Source organism: Manis pentadactyla, chromosome 15 (assembly GCF_030020395.1).
Source record: "Manis pentadactyla isolate mManPen7 chromosome 15, mManPen7.hap1, whole genome shotgun sequence".
Lineage (NCBI taxonomy): Eukaryota > Metazoa > Chordata > Mammalia > Pholidota > Manidae > Manis > Manis pentadactyla.
This window is the reverse complement of record NC_080033.1, coordinates 24046629-24064425: the sequence shown is the minus strand read 5'-3', so window position 1 is coordinate 24064425 and position 17797 is coordinate 24046629. Positions and strand designations below refer to the sequence as shown.

Genomic DNA, 17797 nt, shown 5'->3' with positions numbered 1-17797 from the left:
GATTCCACCTCCTCCCACTCTCTACCAAGCCCCGTGCCAATAAAGTGTAATGGTTTTGATATCCCTACAGATTAACATAGAATAAAGCAATCACGTTAAAGTAGCATTGAACCACCCCTAAAGAAAAGGGGACAACTGGAGCTTGGTGGAGCGAATCCTGAGGGCAGAACCTCTGGTTACTAAAAGGTGTCCCTGAGTCCCAGATTTGGGAAGAGCTATTTGGATGGCTACTGGGAGAGGGTTGTTTGCTAATTTGCAAAATGAGATCTTTATTTTCAGAGTATTGCAAAAACCAGCTCCATCAAGGAGGCTTTCTACTGCCGGTTCAGAGAGGTCCCCCTGGAAGCACAATGCAAATAGCTGCCTCCCAAACTGAACGACTCTGTAGAGCCATTAATATTCATCTTTAAGGCATCCAATGCAGCAAGGCCAGGAACACGTGCTATTGAGGAAAAGGGGCCTTTGTCCATTCCAAGGCTCAGTTCCAGCCCTCTACCCAGTTGCCCTATAGCCACAAAACCAAGACTGTGAAGAGCATCCATCCACCTCCCCCAAATCACCTTTCCTCCCCACCTCAGCCCAGGCGCGCTTTCATAGAGAAGATCCTCCAGTGGAGCCAAACATCTCAGATGAAGCAGGACCAAGGATCAAAGTGGGGGGCAGCTCAGACCCACATGACCAGAATTGGCTAGAATGACATGTCCAATGGAGCCCTTGGCTAAAAGGAGCTCACTATGGCGCCACAGACAGACCCTTAGCCACAGCCAGGCTCATGGGCACCATGATACGACAGAAATAAAACTAAATTATATCACTTGTCATCATTAAGAAACATTTTCATCTCCGTTCTTCATTTGAAAAGCACTATATTTAATGAATGAGTACTGAGTCATGACACATAAATGACTAAAATATAGGAATTATACTGAGGTCAACTAACGTATTTTTAAACCATGAAATTAAGGGACCTATTCATGCCTCGACGGTGCCACTCCTAGCCATTATGATCCTCTGCAAGGCTGACCCTGAGCACTGGGGAATGGTGGACAGTTCTGTAAGAGGCAGACCAACCTTCCATGCATGCTCGCATGATCAAGATGAAATCTTGCCTAGCCACTGCCTACGTCCTAAACGTCTGTGTAGAATGTGTTCATACCCAGTGAAAGCAGTGTTGGTCTCTCGGAAGGCGCTCCTCATATCAAGGAGCATCTTGCAGATTTATCACTGACGGAAAGTTGGGTGTTGACCCTGTGACACTCCCAAAGTGTGCATCAGAACAGCTCTTTCTCAATGACATTCATCTCCTTTAGTTTCTCCAAGAAAATTTAGATGCCTCAAAGCCTGAACTCTGCAGAAGTTTGGGTAATAGTTGGATGAGAGAAAATGCCAAGAACCATCAGGAATCTGAGATGAGAAATTGTGATGGGGAACCATCTTCCAAGGATTTGACACTTGCCGGTTGAAGTAGGCATATTCTAATTTTAACATGCTGCATCCACCTTCAATTTTTTGGTAAAATGATATTCTGAATTTCCTTTGGTGAAGGACTCCTCTCCATTCTCAGTCATGAATTTTGGGTGGGGTTGACCTCCTCAGGCAGCCCCAAGGGTGGATGCTAATTGTCCTAAGTCAGTCAGTATATGCCTTTACCCTGAGCACAGGAATTGATGACCCAATTCTGGTTAAGTAGTCGAAGATCGTGTGTAGATACAAAGCCTGTAATGCCAAAAACATTTGCCTTCATGAAAAGAAGGCTTAGAGCTATTGCAAAGGGGAACTAATATTTTGTGGATGATGATGATAAAGCCAATAGCAAGCTGGCCCTTGGTGATATCCTAGAATCTCCTGGATCAGACCCCACCTGAAGCAGAGATGACTTGGAACTTTTTGTTTACAAAGGTCAAAACATTTTCCTTCTTGTTCAATCCAGCGGGAGTTGGTTTATGACATGCAGGGTTTCCAGAACATGGAAAGTCCTTTCTAGAATCCTGTGTCCTAGAGTAGAGAAGCCTCCCTTCAACACAAAGATGATTAGACTCCAATGAAGTCTTCACAAAAGCTGATAACAACAGCAAAGGAAGGCAGCTTGTGTCAGTACCAAGGGCAGGGAGCGCACAGCTTCCTGAGTCCCTGGGATGATGGCTGACAGCCATCCAGGCCAGTCAGCGGCCCCCTCCTCCACGCCGTTGGTGGCTGACCTCTGTTCTTACTCATTAAATCCCAGGCCATCAAAGTCTTTAATATTTGGAAATTACCCCTACCTTGAATTGTCCAAGCCTGTCGATGTTTAACTGTCCCCTGCCAGTCAGGCTCACTAGCTTCTCTGCAATCCTGCTGGGGTGTGTGAGGCAGAAACATGTTTAAAATGCCCCCAGCCAAGTTCTCCATAAAGAGATTGCATAACTCTCTCTGAATTTGATCACCATATCCTCTTCTGAGACTGCAGCTGGGTGGCAGGAAAGAGAGATCAAAGCAGGCTGTGCTGTTCATTCCGTCTTTCCAGCACTCAGATCAGGGTATTAACGTGGAATTCCAAGCTCTGCGTGGGTGGAAAGAATCTTAAATGTCATCTACTCTGACCCCTAATTTAATGTTTATTTCCTCCCCAAACTTTCCTACAAGTGGCCACATAACCTGTGTTGAACACCTCTGGTGATGGAGACCTCACTCTGTCCTTCCCTTGGAGATAATACTATTCTTTTTTTTTTTTATGAACGAACAGTCAATTTTATTGGGCTCAGACCAGGAGTCCATGGGTCTTGAGGACCACTGTGTATCTGTCAATTTTCTTCTCTACGTTCTTTTCGGCCTGTTTCCGTAGCCTCATGAGCTGTTTTTTCTTCCAATAATGGATCTTGGCCTTCTCCTTTCTCTTCTCCTCCAAGGTGGCTGTGACTGCCTGGTACTTCCGGCCAACCTCATGAGCCAGGTGCCCTAGGTAAGCAAACTTTTGTGTGGGCTTCAACCACACAACCTTGAGGGCAGCGGGAACCACCATTCACTTTTCCTTGTCATAGTGTGGTGGGATCCCATCAAACACCTTGAGGCGGTCCAGGGCAGCCTGACCTCGCTTGGTCTTGGGGGCAGCATGCCTTGCACAGTCTGCCAAAAGATGCAGCTGGGGGCTCGGATGTGGTAGCGGCCTCGGGATGGGTTGGTGTTTATCCACTTGCAAAGAAAGGCCAGGTACTTCAACTTATTCCTGTAGAAGTTGCCAGAAATATTGATGCCCTCACAACGCACGACAACCACCTTTCAGCCCAGCGGTCCCTGCTTGGTCACGATGGCTACCAGGTGGCCGAGGAGCTGGCCTTGGCCATCGAGTACCAGGACCTGCCCCTCCGCCATCTTCGGCAGCCGTCTGGGAAAAGCAATAATTCTACTTTTGGTGAGTGCTGTAAGTCTTAAGTTTTCCCTTGTTCTGGACATAGATCTATATCTCTGAAGTTCCCACCTGCTCAGAATTCCCTTCCCCCTCTTCCAGTGGAAACTCTTCAAATATGGGAATCCAGAAATGCTGGTCTCCCTAGGTGCTCATATGTCTGGGTTGAATGTTTCCTATTCATTTCTCACATCCCTGGTCCAATGTATCTAAATCTGTCCCAATATTTAACTACAATACTATCTAGTATGTTCTGGTCAGCATGGTAGGATAGAGCTCCTTCCCATCATCACCATTGTTCTTTATTCTATATTCCCATTAATGTAACCATTATCACATTGTGGTTGGAAAGACCTATAAAGGGTCAGCCCAATGAAACTGCTCTCCTCATTTTCAACAAAGGTAGCATACCCTGCTGATATGTTTCAAAATGCCATCAATGACAATCAAGCCCTGTTCTTTGCTTTATTCTACTTTAATAACGTCCCTCACCCTCAGCCTCTTGGGCTGGTGAGAGAGCACCTTTCCTCCTCGGGCTAAGGTAAGAGAACACACCAGCATCTGTGTGGTGGAGCTGGAGGGAGCAGTTCTCAGCGCCGGAGATGAATGTGTAAGTAAAAGTGAAGGTCACCAAATGGAAGCTGATCTGTGTAGGCTGCCCATTGCTAATTGTCACCCAGCTACTTTGCTCCACTAGTCACGTGGTAGGTGACAGCCGCAGACGTTGATGGATTTTGACCCTGACTACAAATCTGGTTTCTAAAAAAGAAAGAGAGGAGAGGGCGAATGAGGCAATGAAGTTGGCAGCCCAGCATGAGGAGAAGGGCACGGGAACAAGGGTTGCCTCTGACAGCTCAAGCTCAGGAGGAGAATGAACAAAGAGAGCCTACTCCACCACGTGCACAGCGAAGCCGGCCGGGACAGCTGGAAGAAATATCGCCCGGCCCGAATCCCTGGCCAGGATCGTGATACATGCCTGCATGCGGCTATCAATAACCCTGCATGATTAATGCTAATGATTTATGTTAATTTTGCCATAAGCTTTATTTGTGCCCAGTGTTGAACTTAAGGATGTCAAATCATTCCTTAGGAGGTTGTTAGAGATTTTTAAAAGCAAAGTCTAAAATATAACGCCTGACGTTCCATATATCATGGTCCCAGCCTCCCCAACATTCTCGGTGAGACAAGGGTCGCCATCCCCCATGTAATCGCTTCTCAGTCAGCAATAAGTCCTTGGAAAAGGTCTCTGCATCACAAGAAGGACGGCTCCACAGGGGCCTCCAGGTTCTCCTTTTGCAGGGGGTGACAGGGCTTTAGGGCAGCTAAGAAGGCAAAGTCCATACCTGGCACCCCAGCTGCCGTCAAGGGGCCACCATTCATCCTGGAGGCAGCGTGGGCAGTGATGTGCTCCCCTGGCCTCAGCCCAGGTGGCTGCAGAGCAGCAGCTCCACTTTCAGGGCCTCAATTCCCCATCTGTTAAATGGGGCAAGGAGAATGCTCAGCCCACTTCACAGGATTCATACATAGTATCACCATGGAAGTACTTGCTTCTCTCAAACACACAATGCACTGCTTTCTCTGCAGCAGCTCTGAGTTCCGGCTGCTTCCGCAGGACCCAGGCATGGGGGCTGGAGGTACAGAACACATCCGGCCCTTCAAGTGGTCACCTGCCTATCTTGATCCTGTCCACAGATCAGTAGCTGATCCAGGTGGCCCCTTTGGTACCCCCTCTGTTCACTCCCAGACGCTGGGGAACACCCCTCTGTGTGGTCAGCCCTAGCTAGGGGGAACAAGAAGGGTGCACACAGGCAGGCCGAAACAACACCTAGTGATGTTGAAACAAAGTCATGCGCATGGTGCAAAGGACAAAAGGAGACCAGGTCAGTCAGATACAGTGGGAATAGAAAGAAGGTGCCACACCGCCATTACAGGACCACTGGACATGACAACTGTCCATCAGCACAGCTCGCTTAGGTCCCAATGGCTCTAACCTCGCATCACTGCCCTGTCTGTCTCTTTCTCCTCTTTGAAATCCCGTGTAAGACTGGCAATGCTCTGCATCCCCCAGCTCCACCCACTGGAGTTCCCCGAAGGGCCCATCAACAGCTCAGGGGACCAGTACCTTCTTCCTCTTGTAAACCAGTCACCCCCCCAGTGGCTGCTCTGCCTTCAAAATAAAACCCTTCACACTCTCCCCTATCAGAGCCCAGATCCAAGCCAGGACCCAGCTGAACCCCAAGCCATGGGGGAAATAATGCATGGGGGAGCTGAAGCCCAGATCCCTCCCATCCTCCCTCCCCCCTTCTCTGGCTAGAAATTCATTATCTATAGCTTAAAAGCAACAATTCCTATATGGGTTTGTACCAAAAAGGAAATACTCTCTCTGCTCTCCTGGCTTCCTGTGATGGGGCTCCACTAAACCAGCTTGGTCGGGGCTGTATGGCGAATACCTGTCAAAACGTATGGACCACACCATTTATCAAATAATCTGCTCCAAGAACAGATAGGCACTATCAGCAATCTGGTATTGATCTGTACAGGCCCCTGCTATTGTTCATCCCTGCATCCCGAATGGCAGCAGGAATTAATGAAAGAAACAAAACAATGCATACCAATCATTCAGCCCCACAACCTAGTGTGCTGCTCTCGTTAAGTTGGGCCAAGTTTCCCCAGTTCACCAAAAGCTCACTTGGGAGAGGTGGGCCCCGTAGGTCAACCTGCCCACCCTCCAGTGGACCCTCTGGCTGCTGTCTCCCTGAGGCCCTTGAGTGTTGATGTTCCTGCACCTTTGATACGTAAGTGGACATGCTGATGGTAGCAGTCATGATGGTGGCAGGCATCCCACATGGGGGCAGGAGTGGCTCTCCCAAGGTCTGAGCAGGAACAGCCTTCATGCTTGTGTTTAAGCTGCCCTTGTTGGTGACCTTCCCCTGCACGGAATCTGTTTGCCTTCCACTACCACAGACATGTGCTGGGAAGGGACGTGACTGCAGACAACATTAGTAGGCCAGCAAGGGGAAGCTGAGCACCCTGGGGGAGAGGAAGCCAAGACCTGCAGAGACACCCTCCAGCCCCCATTTCTCGGCCTCCCACTAAACAGTAAATCCCTGACACAGAGAGTCCTGTCTCACTGTCACTGTGTCCACACCAAGCAGGAATCAAGGCTCTGCTTAAATGGTACCTCTGAAGCCTTCCCAAATCCCTCCAGCTGGAACTGATCTCTTCCTCTTCTGAGCATTTACCGTACTTTATGGGCTATATCAAATAATAAATTTTGTGTCTCCTCCTGTAAGACTCAGAAGGAGTAAGGAGCCAGAAAAAAAACAAGCACATAATTTTGAGTCCTGCCCTCTGAGGGCAAGAACATAGATGCAGTCAAATTTGCAGCTCTGTGTATGGCCTCATGCTATTAACAATGGATGGATGATAGGGGGAATGTAGTAACCACAATGTTGTTCATGTGAAACTTGAGCATAAGATTATATATCAATGATACCTTAATAAATAAATAAATACAACAATGGATGGATGGATGGATGGAGGGATGGAGGGATGGAGAGATGGGTGGAGGTGCATGGATGCGGGAGTGGGTGGACAGATGAGTGGATGGATGGATGGATGGGTGGGTAGTGGGTGAATGGATGAACACATGAATCTGAACCCAGTGGGGCAAGGACTCATGAGTATACCGGTCTATTGCAATGTGATGCACAGTGATGGCCTCCTGTGGTGGATGGCACGTGGGTTTCACTTTTTCCTTCCCAAAGTGCAAGGTACTGTCTCATACTCTATGCATAGTGCAAAGGAGCTGTCTCACCCTGACAGAACAAGGGGAGACACCGAGGCTCAGAGAAGCTGGAGGACTTCCCCTAAGTCACACAGAGCCAGCCCTTAGACAGAAGACCTCCTGAAAGGAAAGAAACTTGCTCACTGTCTGGTCTAAACCAGACCCCTACCCACTACTCCAGTCAGAAGACCCTCTGGAGCTGTCAGGGCCAGGGTGCGACCCAGGCCCAACCCCAGACCAGCCAAGCCAGTGAGAGTCGCTGAGCTCCTACCACACCTGAGTGCACACAGTACTGCTCCCCTCGGACGGGCCCCTGCAGGACCACTCCAACTGTCTGTGTAGAGGCCCTGTGCGTCCCCTATACTGTGGACAGTGAGGTCTCTCTCCACAGGACTTCTTCTCAGCACAGAGGCTGCTTCAGCAGAAAAGTCACCAAGAACAGAGCTTTCCGCTCAGCTCAAGGCTTTTCAAGAAAGGCAGCTCACCCTCCGCCCAGGAGACGAAGCAGAAACAATAAGTGGCACTCACTAGGGCCTTCCTCCCCTGCACAGGGCTTCTGGGGGCAAGAGAGAGCCCCAGTGTGGGAAAGCATGCACCGAGGGGTTGGGCCGGGCAGCCGGGCACACAAGGTGAGATTCTCCAGGAGCAGACAGCAGGTCTCCACCCATGCAGGGCCCTAGATGTGGAGGCCACACGCCCTTCACCCCCACCTGAGGCTCCCTGGGGCTCACCTGGGCATGGGGTCCTCCTCAAGGGCCACATCACCGCCTGCCCTGCAGTGAAGCAAGAGCAGCAAGGCAGCTTCTGTTTCTAAGCAAAGAGACAGGAGTGTGGATCACAAGAGACTCTGGGCACTTGGATGGGAAGAAACCAAAATAAAATCCTTCACACTCTCCCCTATCAGAGCCCAGATCCAAGCCAGGACCCAGCTGAACCCCAAGCCATGGGGGAAATAATGCAAGGCCCTAGCTGGGGGGGAAGACAGGAAGGCAGAGAAAATCAGAGAGCCGCGTGAGAACAAAGAAAGCGCTGGTTCCTCAAGCATCTCGGAATACAGTGGGGAGGAGCATGTCCTCTTCAGGAATGCCAGAAATGTGCACAATTTGGGGTGAGGGTCCCCAGGTCCCTCCTTCCTGAATTTCTAAATCTCCTGCCCAGGGCTCCTGCAGCGGGCAAAATATCTTCCTCTTGAGTTCCTGTAGGCAAATGTTGCCATAACCTAAGGTGGTGCCCACCCACAGTCCAAGGAAAGAGTTGTTTTGCAAAGGTTGGTCCTTCCCTGCACCCTGCACTCTGGGGTTCAGGCCCTGCTGGGACCCTAAGACACAGACACGAAGGACAGGCCCTGCCTCACTGACCCTGTCCTGTTATGGCAGAGTCGTGCCAGAGAGAAGGAGGTTCAGAAGGCAGAGAGGGGGCCTCGTGAGAAGGGGTGCCATTCACAGGCCGGAGCAAGAAGGCTGAGTGGGAAGGAAAAGGACGACCATGTCCAAGGGTTCCCACCACAGTCCAAGAAGGCGTGAGTGGACAAGGCCCGGGCTTGAGCAGGCCTTGCAGCAGTATCGCCCCATGTCAGTTAGTGCTCCGAGCGTGGTGGCTCTCACTGGGAAGCCACACTGTAAGGCCACCTCTGGCTGCACTGGGAGCTGGATGGGAAAGCCAGGGCACAGCGGTGCTGCTCAGCGCTGCAGAGAGACCTTAGGCCAGGTCCCCATGCTGGCGTCAGCTGCTGAGGGTTGACACCCACGCAGAACCCAGAGAGCAGTCAGCACACCCTGTCTACACAGCGACTTATGTCACCTTTGGAAGTAGAAGCCATGGAAATGGGTCAGGTCACCACAATCCAGGACTCCAGCGGGACTTGGTCGGGACTGAGCACACCGTGCGTTCAGCATCAGGCCCGTGACCCAGATGGCCGCTCTGCTGCCCCCATTGCCCACCCATGCCTTGCCCAGCCCTTCCGGCATCCACATGTACCTCCAGGACAGCAGCCGCTGTCCCTTGGAGCCTGACACCCTGACACTCCCAGCCAGTACACAGGCTCTTTCGCTGTAAGTCAACTCCGAGAAAGCTGACAGAGCAGCAGAATCGGACTTTGCGGCACCCAAGAGGTGGCGCCGGGCAGCCTTGAGATCGGCTCGGTGAGCCCAGGAGCCGCTGTGCCAGCAGACTGCAGTCATCTCTCTGTAGAAGGATATTGCTTTTAAAATAGGTCATGTTTGCTGCCAGCAGCCCCATGAATCACATGGGATGTTGCTCGATGGGTTCCTCTCAGGTCCTTGAATGCCAAGGTCTCCATCCTGCCCTCCTCTCTGTGGGCACAAGTCACCTCTCGCCTTGGAAATGAGCTGCCAGCTTGCTCAGCTTGCTTCCCCAGAAAGGGCTGATCTCTTTCACCCTCTTTCTTTCTAATACCAGCAGCTCATCCATGTACACCTCTCTAGAAAAGTTGCAGCTCAAATCGGATATCTGCTGGTGCAGAGCATGGTGGGAGCCACTGAGCAAGAAGAAAATATAAAGCAAGCCCTGGTTCCTGCCCTTAAGGACCTCAGAATACAGTGACTGAGGAGAGCCATGCTAGCATATAGTCAAACAAGGACAGGAAGCTGAACCACAGACCCCCACTCCCAGCATCACCTCATCAGAAATGTCAGGGGTACACAGCATGGCAGGCGAGATCCCCCCAATGCCTCCTTCTGAACTTCTAAGTATCTCCAGCTCTGTGCTCACCCAGGCTCTGCTAGCCCCCTGGAGCCCTCTGCAAAGCTGGGGTCTGGGAAGCTGCTGTTTAGCAGAGTGTTTGCACAGAGCTGGATTCTACAGATGGAGGAGCAGGAAGGCACCCAGGCGGACTGGCTCCTCCTTCCAGGTGGCACTGCTGCCATGGAAATGCCCCTTCCTCACCTGGGATGTTTCATATGCTTGATCCAAGACGGTTCCAAGTCTATGTGAACACATTCAAGGCACGTTGCAGGAGATGGCAACCAGACAATTTTACCCCCTGAAGCCAAGAATGAGGTCACACAGCAACCCCAGGATGTGGGAGTCAGGGAGTGAAAGGCATCAGCCAGTCCATGGTCCAGCTTGGTTTGGCACACACAAATTATTTTCCACTTTAATTAGCCAGTGTTTAAAATCCAGGAGGTTGTACTTTTTTAAAAGACTGCTATCACTTCTAGGTACACAACAGAGGACTGACAATATGGGATCATAATCCCAACTGGCAGTGGGCTGGAACAGGGCAGGGGTGGCTCTCTCCAGCCCATTTCTCTGGCATCAGCTACCTAGCTCCCCCCTGTAGGCATCTGATTTGCGACCCTGGGATAATGTCGGCTGCAGATCTCAGCATGAGAAGGAGGATGGAGCATCACTGGGGTGATACTCGGCCATAGCAATCCCCACCCTAAGAGAACATGACCTTGGAGAGCCAATTCCCTTAAAAATGAAGTCCTCCTGGGCCTCACCAGGTCACTCTGGAACCAGTGTAACTTTGCTGATCAGGGTAGTAAAATTTTCGGAGAGGCAAGGTGTTTATGAGTCTTTTAGGGATGAGTCTAGCTTCCTGGCTCACCCAGTCTTACCAGCAAGTCGGTCCTCAGCTGGTGGCTGTTCCCAGGAAGCAGGCCGGCTTGCTTTAAATGCAAGGAGGGGTTGTGATTGACTGCCAAGATCCAGTAAACAAAGAGGGTTAAAAAAATAAAGCTAGGCTTCCTGTCTGCCCTTTGCACGCTAACAGCCGCTGTTTGCTGGGGCTTCCGTGTGAATAACAGGGGTGTGCTGATTTCTATTACACAGAACATTAATAAGAGGAGGCGCTGACCCTCGATTGCCAAGAACCAGGTAAATGACGGGGAGGGAAAGGGGCCGAGAAATGGTAGGCATTTTACACCGCACTACTTGAAGGGGAATGCGTTGCCTATAAAGATGATGGGTGTTGTAGCACTGAGGAAAAAAACATAATTTTTCATTGATATACGGCAGCAGGGCTGGAAGGAACACAAATACTACAGTAGATCCATTAACTGGATGACAAGAAACAGTGTTCACATCCACTGACTAAACTGTTTTTGATTCTTTAGTACCAACATGCAGAATGATCCTTACATTATGTTGCCAGGGAAAAACCTTAAAATGCATTTATTTCATAATGTAACTTTCTTGTATTATCATAATAGAGCCATAACGGTTGTTGCAAACACTATGGGGTCTAAAAAACACCTAAGTAGAGTTATTAAGCTGGAAATTTTTTAAAAGGGGGAATTTGGAGTGTCTACAAGATTATAGCTGCCTGTGGGGGTGGGGAAAGTGGCCAGTGATGTCTCCCCTCCGGCTGCTCCCTCTGGCATCTGAGCTCTGGATCCTAAGCACCACCTGTCACAGCCCAACAGGCCTGGGAAAGACGTGGGAGAGGCGCATGGAAGACGCAAAGTCATTCATCTCCAGTTACTCTGGGAAAAGTGAGATTTACAGAGAAATATGACAGTCGCTTCTTCCCTCTTTAGCTCCAGCCCCTCCTGTCCCACCTGTCAGCCTTCCCTGCTGGCACATTTGCCCCATCTGTACAAAGGGAACAAAAGTGCCTATTTCGTGGGACATGACCAGCACGGAGCCTGGGTGTGTCCTGGGGATTTAATGGATGGTTATTAGAAGCACGACTGTTATTTGTCTTTCCCACTAGTACCAGCAGGCTGAGAGCCCACACCCACTGAGCCCGTGGTGGTCATGGTCTGAACGAGCTAGTCCCAGATGGGAACCTTGACTCTACTATACCCTCGGGCCCTCGAAAATGAAAGTTATCATTGTCGCTATTACAACCAGTACGCCTGTTCCAGACACTGCGCTCAGGTGTGAGAAGTGCCAGTCCCACCTGGAAGGAGCTCACCTGCAGCAGGTGCCAGCAATCGGGGATGGGGGCTGAAGCAGGAGCAGAAACTTAGTGTCCAAGGTAAAGGAGGAAAATGAGGGAATCCTCTCCAGGAGGCAGCACTACAAGACCCAGGACTAACAGACACAAAGGGTGGTGAAGGCATTGTGGCAGCATGAACAGGAGGACAGATTCAGATGCAGGCAGGGAGTGGGATTGCCTGGGGCAGCTGGAGCACCTCACGTGTACAGAAAGCAGCAGGTCCCGAGCCAGAGAGAAGAAGGCTGTGTAGTAGCGAGAACCCGGTTCCAAGGCCATGCTTCTGGTCACTCCAGGCTGCCTCCATGATGCACTGGGAATGGTGGGTGGGACCAGAAGGAAGGGACAGGTGGATTTGTCTTCTTCCTTGAAGGCCTGAGTGGTTGGCCTTTGCATGGGGAAGAGGAGCCAGTTTGCAAGAGGTAATGACGTCATGAAGACAGGTAATGAGACTGAGGATGATGGTAGCACTGGTCCCACTGTTGGTCTCTCGACTGAATGAGGAAAATACCATGGGATCTGTAACAGTGGCAGCATGGCATCCAGCTTAGGGCCAGGTAGGTATCAGGGTGCCCATGGTGCAGCCATGATCCCACTCAGCCCACGCCCCAGGTGGGGAAGGTGGCTTCCCTAGGAAGCCAAGGTTCAGAGAGGGCGGATAAGTCATCCTACTAGCCGTTTAGTAGTGGAGCTTGAATTCAGACCCGGACCTCACTGGCTCCAAAGATCATTCTCTTAACTGGGACCATTTCTTTTCATCTCAGCTTCTCTATGCGCAACAAGGAAAGAGGTGACAGCCAGGGCAGGAGCTGTGAACGTCACAGTGCGGCGGGAGCTGTGAAGGTCACAGTGGGAGTGACATCCCCATGGACGGGCCATTTAGAAAAAATAAAATGCATCTCTTCCCCAAAATGTCACCTAACACCAGCATTTAGGAGACAAAATCCCAGTCAGATTCAAGATTTAAATGTGGCAACATAAAACCAGAAAATGGCAAGTGAAAATTACATGAATGTTTTTTAAATGGGTTGGGAATGGATGTGCAAAATATCACCAGGTATGGCCAAACCTGCTGCCCAGATTATCGCTATTACCTGCCCCTCCCATTGGCTGAAAAAGCTCTGTCTTCAAGCCTCTTTGTCAAGATGCAGATTCTCCCTGAGGGGGGAACTGCCTTCTGCAGAAGTAGCTTATCAGCTTTCTTTCCCGTACAGCAGAAGGAGGAGAAGGGAGGGGTCTTGGGCAAATACATCTTGATTTGGGTTGTGGAGGGTATTGGGGTGGAGAAGTTATCCTTGGATTCTTGAGGAGGGAGAGGAGCCCATGTGACTGCCAGGTTGCAGGGGGGCATTTCCCCACAGCTGCCTACCTAGATTCTACAGATCTTCGCTGAGATCCTACTGAGTGCCTACAGGTGACACAAAGACCAGAATATAGATGTGTTACCTGCACAGGTTTTAGTGCCTAGGGGTGAAGGCAAGACACAGACAAGCTAGTTAGTCATGGAGACAGTTAGTCACGGAGTCAACCAAGTCCTAGCCGAGAAAGGGTCCTGGCACTCCAGGGTCAGGGTGCCTCTGAAGCCACTCTACCTGCTAACTTCCCTCTTACTGGTCTTCATAGAATTTGACTATCCGAATTAATCTCCACATACAAATGTAATCAGGTCACCTAGCTGGGTGCAAGAGGGAATCATGACAGGACCTGGACAATGTAGGTAAAAATATCCATAATCCACTTAACTGCTGTAGTTCAGCTTTGTTGCTTAAACAACGTCCATGACTTGTGCAGCCAGGTTTCAGTCCAAATCTCTATCGGCCACCTCTAAGAAGACACAGTCACCTCACCACCAGTACACGTTCCTGGAGCAAAAAACACCCATGCCCTGTTTTCGTTTTCCTTTTTTTTTTTTTTAGTTTTCCAATAAACATGGTTTGCACTAATGTGATGTTTGCACAAACTATTTATATACAACTAACATTACACTGTTTCTTGGTGCCATTTCCATGAATAATTCAACATGAGAGGTACACCTTGGAAAAGAATCACACATGATCCACTGTGAGGAGCCGAGCAAAGTTGGAGGGTCAGCTGTCTGACTTCATGTTATCTGTCCAGAAGCAGCCGTAAATTCATTGCAAAAAGCAAGATCCTGGTTCCCAGGAGCAGAAGGGTGGCCAGAGGCAAGTCAGGAGGATGTGGCTTCATTTAATTGAGAACTAAGTATCTTTGAGATTGTTTTCTCTCCCCAAAGGAAGGCCATTTTGCTGTATAAGCATGTCAATGCCTCCTGGTGGTCTGTCCACTGATTAAGCCCAGATTCCCCCTCTGCATTAGAGGTGCCTCTTCTGTATTACAAGAACACACCTTCCAAGCCAGTATTTGGATTTCCAACACCATTCCCCACACCCTCCAGCCCGTCTCGCCTCCTTCTCCCCCTCAGTCAGGTACTCAGAGGCCCCCACTCATTAGCCACAGAGTCACAGAGACTCACGAGGTATTAAGATGGCAATATCATCTTATTGGCTATTAACACAAATGTGCCAATAAACATAGTGCATAAAAATTATACATATTCCCTTGGAGTCCATAATCCCAAACTGATATGGCATAATGCAAAACACACTTCCCCAAAAGTAGTGCTTAAAGTCATGATGTACAAATTGAATTTTAAATAAATTTCCTGAAACATCACCAGTAGTTCTAGCCACATTAGCTACACACATTTGCTAAAAATAAAATGCAGAGTGGCCATGCCCCACCCCAACCCCAAAGGGATGGGACCCATGAGCACTTTTTTGCCTCGTTCATTGTTTCAGAGATGGGCTCACTACATGCACATTTGGGTGCCATTGTTAAAACAAGCCAATATATTCCCCTCAAGGGTTTCCCCAATTATCAGTGATCATCAAGTTCCAAAGAGTCAGCTTGTCTTCACCTCACTCTCTATCAAAGAGGGAGATGTTAATTGCATTATCGCCTTGTCAACACCCTCTGAAATGCTGTAGTGATCATTAGCAGCCTACCGCAGAGCCAAAGACGGCCCAAATTCGGAACCAGCCAGTGAAGTACTTCCCAATTCCACTTTTGTGCAAATGCTAAAGATACAGGGCAGCCACCATGGGAAAGGGGGCCCTGAGGTGCTTAAAACCAGACCTGCCCCCCAAAATGGCGGGGGTGGGGAGGCAACATTCCTATAAAATATCCCTGTGGTTGGGCTCTGGGATCCAACATTCTCCCACACCTGCACGCACACAGGCAACCCAGGGACAGACTAGAAGTTCCCCCAAGCCTTGCCATAGGTTTTTCTCCCAGCCCTCTGCCTCCCGACCAAGCTGACAGTCCAAGGGAGAAAATCCAAGCGCAGCCGCGTTGTCTTGTTTGATGAAGGACCACTCCGTAAAGGCTGTCGGCGCACCTCCTTTCTTAGATAAACAGGTGCTGTGGTCATTCACAAGTTATTTTTAGCAGAGACCAAGACCAAAAATCCTTCGCCCTTGCTTACTCAACCTATTTTCTTAAATGCACAAGTGGTATTGTGGTTTTCCAAACAGTGTTCTTCACATGACTCACCCTACAAGATTCCTTTGGGTGCATGTAAGACTCTACTATCAAAATACCCAACTCTTCAAAGTGTGGCTCAAACCCCAGTTCTCTAGATCTCCTTTCCCAGCCCTATCAGAAGAGAAATTAACTGTTCAATAGTTGATCCCTTTATGCTGTAAAGAGCTTTTCCAAAGACTCATTCCTCGAGGAAAAAAGAAATGGACAAATGATCAAATAATTCACAGGAGACGGACTATACATATGCAATAGATATATGAAAATTTATTCAACCTCAATCATAAAAGAAATTCCTATTTTAAATATTTTTATCTATCAAACAGACAGCTTTGTAAAGACCATCTCCCGTTCGGAAATCGAGGCTGCTTCTCTCCCACTAGGCTCCCATGGCCAACCATCCCTGAGGACAAATTTTTCAAAATAAAGGGGTCTCACTATAGAAGACTTCTAGGAATTCACTATAAAATAAAACTAGCGGTTTGGAATAGTAATAATTATTGTTATTATTAATGATTATTGTTAAAGGGTATTTGTCACAATTTCACTGGAATTCCAAAAACTTAGGAACAGCTCAGTGCTTTCCAGGAAGGAAATGGTTAAGTGATATGGTATATCCACAAAATGCAATTTTATGAATTCTTAAAATTTTTTTAAAAGTTTGTGAAAACTATTAAGGACATGGGAAATGTTTACAATATGTTAAGGGGGGAAAGCAGGACATAAAAAGTATATGTATAGTAGAATTCCAATTTTGAAAAAAATAATAATACATCTAAATGCCCATGGGCCTGTAAAGAAATGCATAAAAAATTTAACAATGTTTATCTCTGGGTAGTGGGATTACAGGCAGTTTTTATTTTCTTCTTGAAACTTCCCTGTGTCTTCAAATGCTCAGAAACACTTTTGTATCACTCCTGTATTCAGAAAGCAATGTTTGCTTTTGTTCTTTACATGCACCGAACCCCCACAGCACTCGCTGTCAGAATGACTTACAGCAAACTGCTTGTTACCCCACCTCCCAGTGAACTCATTCGGCTGCTTCTCCAGGCTGAGCCGCCCTCAGGCCAGGAACTGGGCTTCCTCCTCCCTTGCTCTTCAACCAAGGTCTATGAGTTCAGTTCCTTAGTTTTGTTGTTTGCCCTCAGTTACCCCCAATCTGACCACTTAGTTCATATCAACAAATCCTAGATAAGACACTCTGTTTCCCTGGGGCGGGCACCCAACACTCACAGAGTCCATGAGAAAAGGGTTAGCTTCAGCTGAGCTGTCCTCGCCCTCCTGGGGTGTCCCATGGAGCACAGTGGCCTTGTCTGGCACCCTTTTAACCACATTTAACTATGGGCTTCAGGACTGGCACTCCTACTAGAAGCACCTTCTCAGTGATCTGCTCCTGGCAGGAATGAGAACTGGAAGGAAGAGGCAGAGAAGGGGGACAGACAGAAGTAAGAGGTGCACGAAGTTCTTCTTGGTCTGCTAGAAAATTGGCTACATACAACTCAATTTGCGCACATGTGTAATTTACAGGACTCTTGATAGGCACTTATCATAAGACCAAATGGGATGATGCTGCTGGCTGTTGTCCCATCTGTGAGCATCTACCTTGGGTGACCTGGAGAAGGAAGTTGATGTCCTTCAGTTGGATTGTGAACTCTTCTGAGGCCCTTGTTCGCATCCTGATCATGTCACCAAAGCAAGTGTGATTCTAGGGAGGGACAGAGATACAGTGATTTGTTCCAACACTAGAGCAAAACGGCCTACTTTGGACTTTGGGTCATCTTTAATGCTGCACCTTCCCATCAGACATGGAAGGGAATTGTGGCTTTTTGCTATTTTTACCTTGCAGAGCACATTGACTTTGGCCCTACTCCTGAGCACCATGAGAATGTGCCATCTCATTCTGTCTTAAAATGTGTACTTCATCCTGCCAGGTGCCTGGAAAGACTCTCAGAGCTCTGCACGCTATGCCCCTCACCTGCTGGGATCACTCTCCTTAGCATTTTGCAGGCAAAGAGAGGGTGAGTGATTGACCTGGCCAGTCTCCTTACCTATCTGGGAGCTCCTGGTGACTAAAACCATGATTTTAATAGTCCTTTGGGGGAGAGCAATTGGGTGCCCAGAGGGTTTATGATGTAACATGCACATATGGTCTCGCATAAGTGGG

At 48.9% G+C, this 17797-nt stretch overlaps 1 pseudogene; it reads right to left on the bottom strand.

The window, feature by feature from the left end:
* Positions 1–2695: 2695 nt before the first annotated feature.
* Positions 2696–3363, bottom strand: LOC118934417 (60S ribosomal protein L13a-like; annotated as a pseudogene).
* Between the last annotated feature and the right edge of the window lie 14434 nt (positions 3364–17797).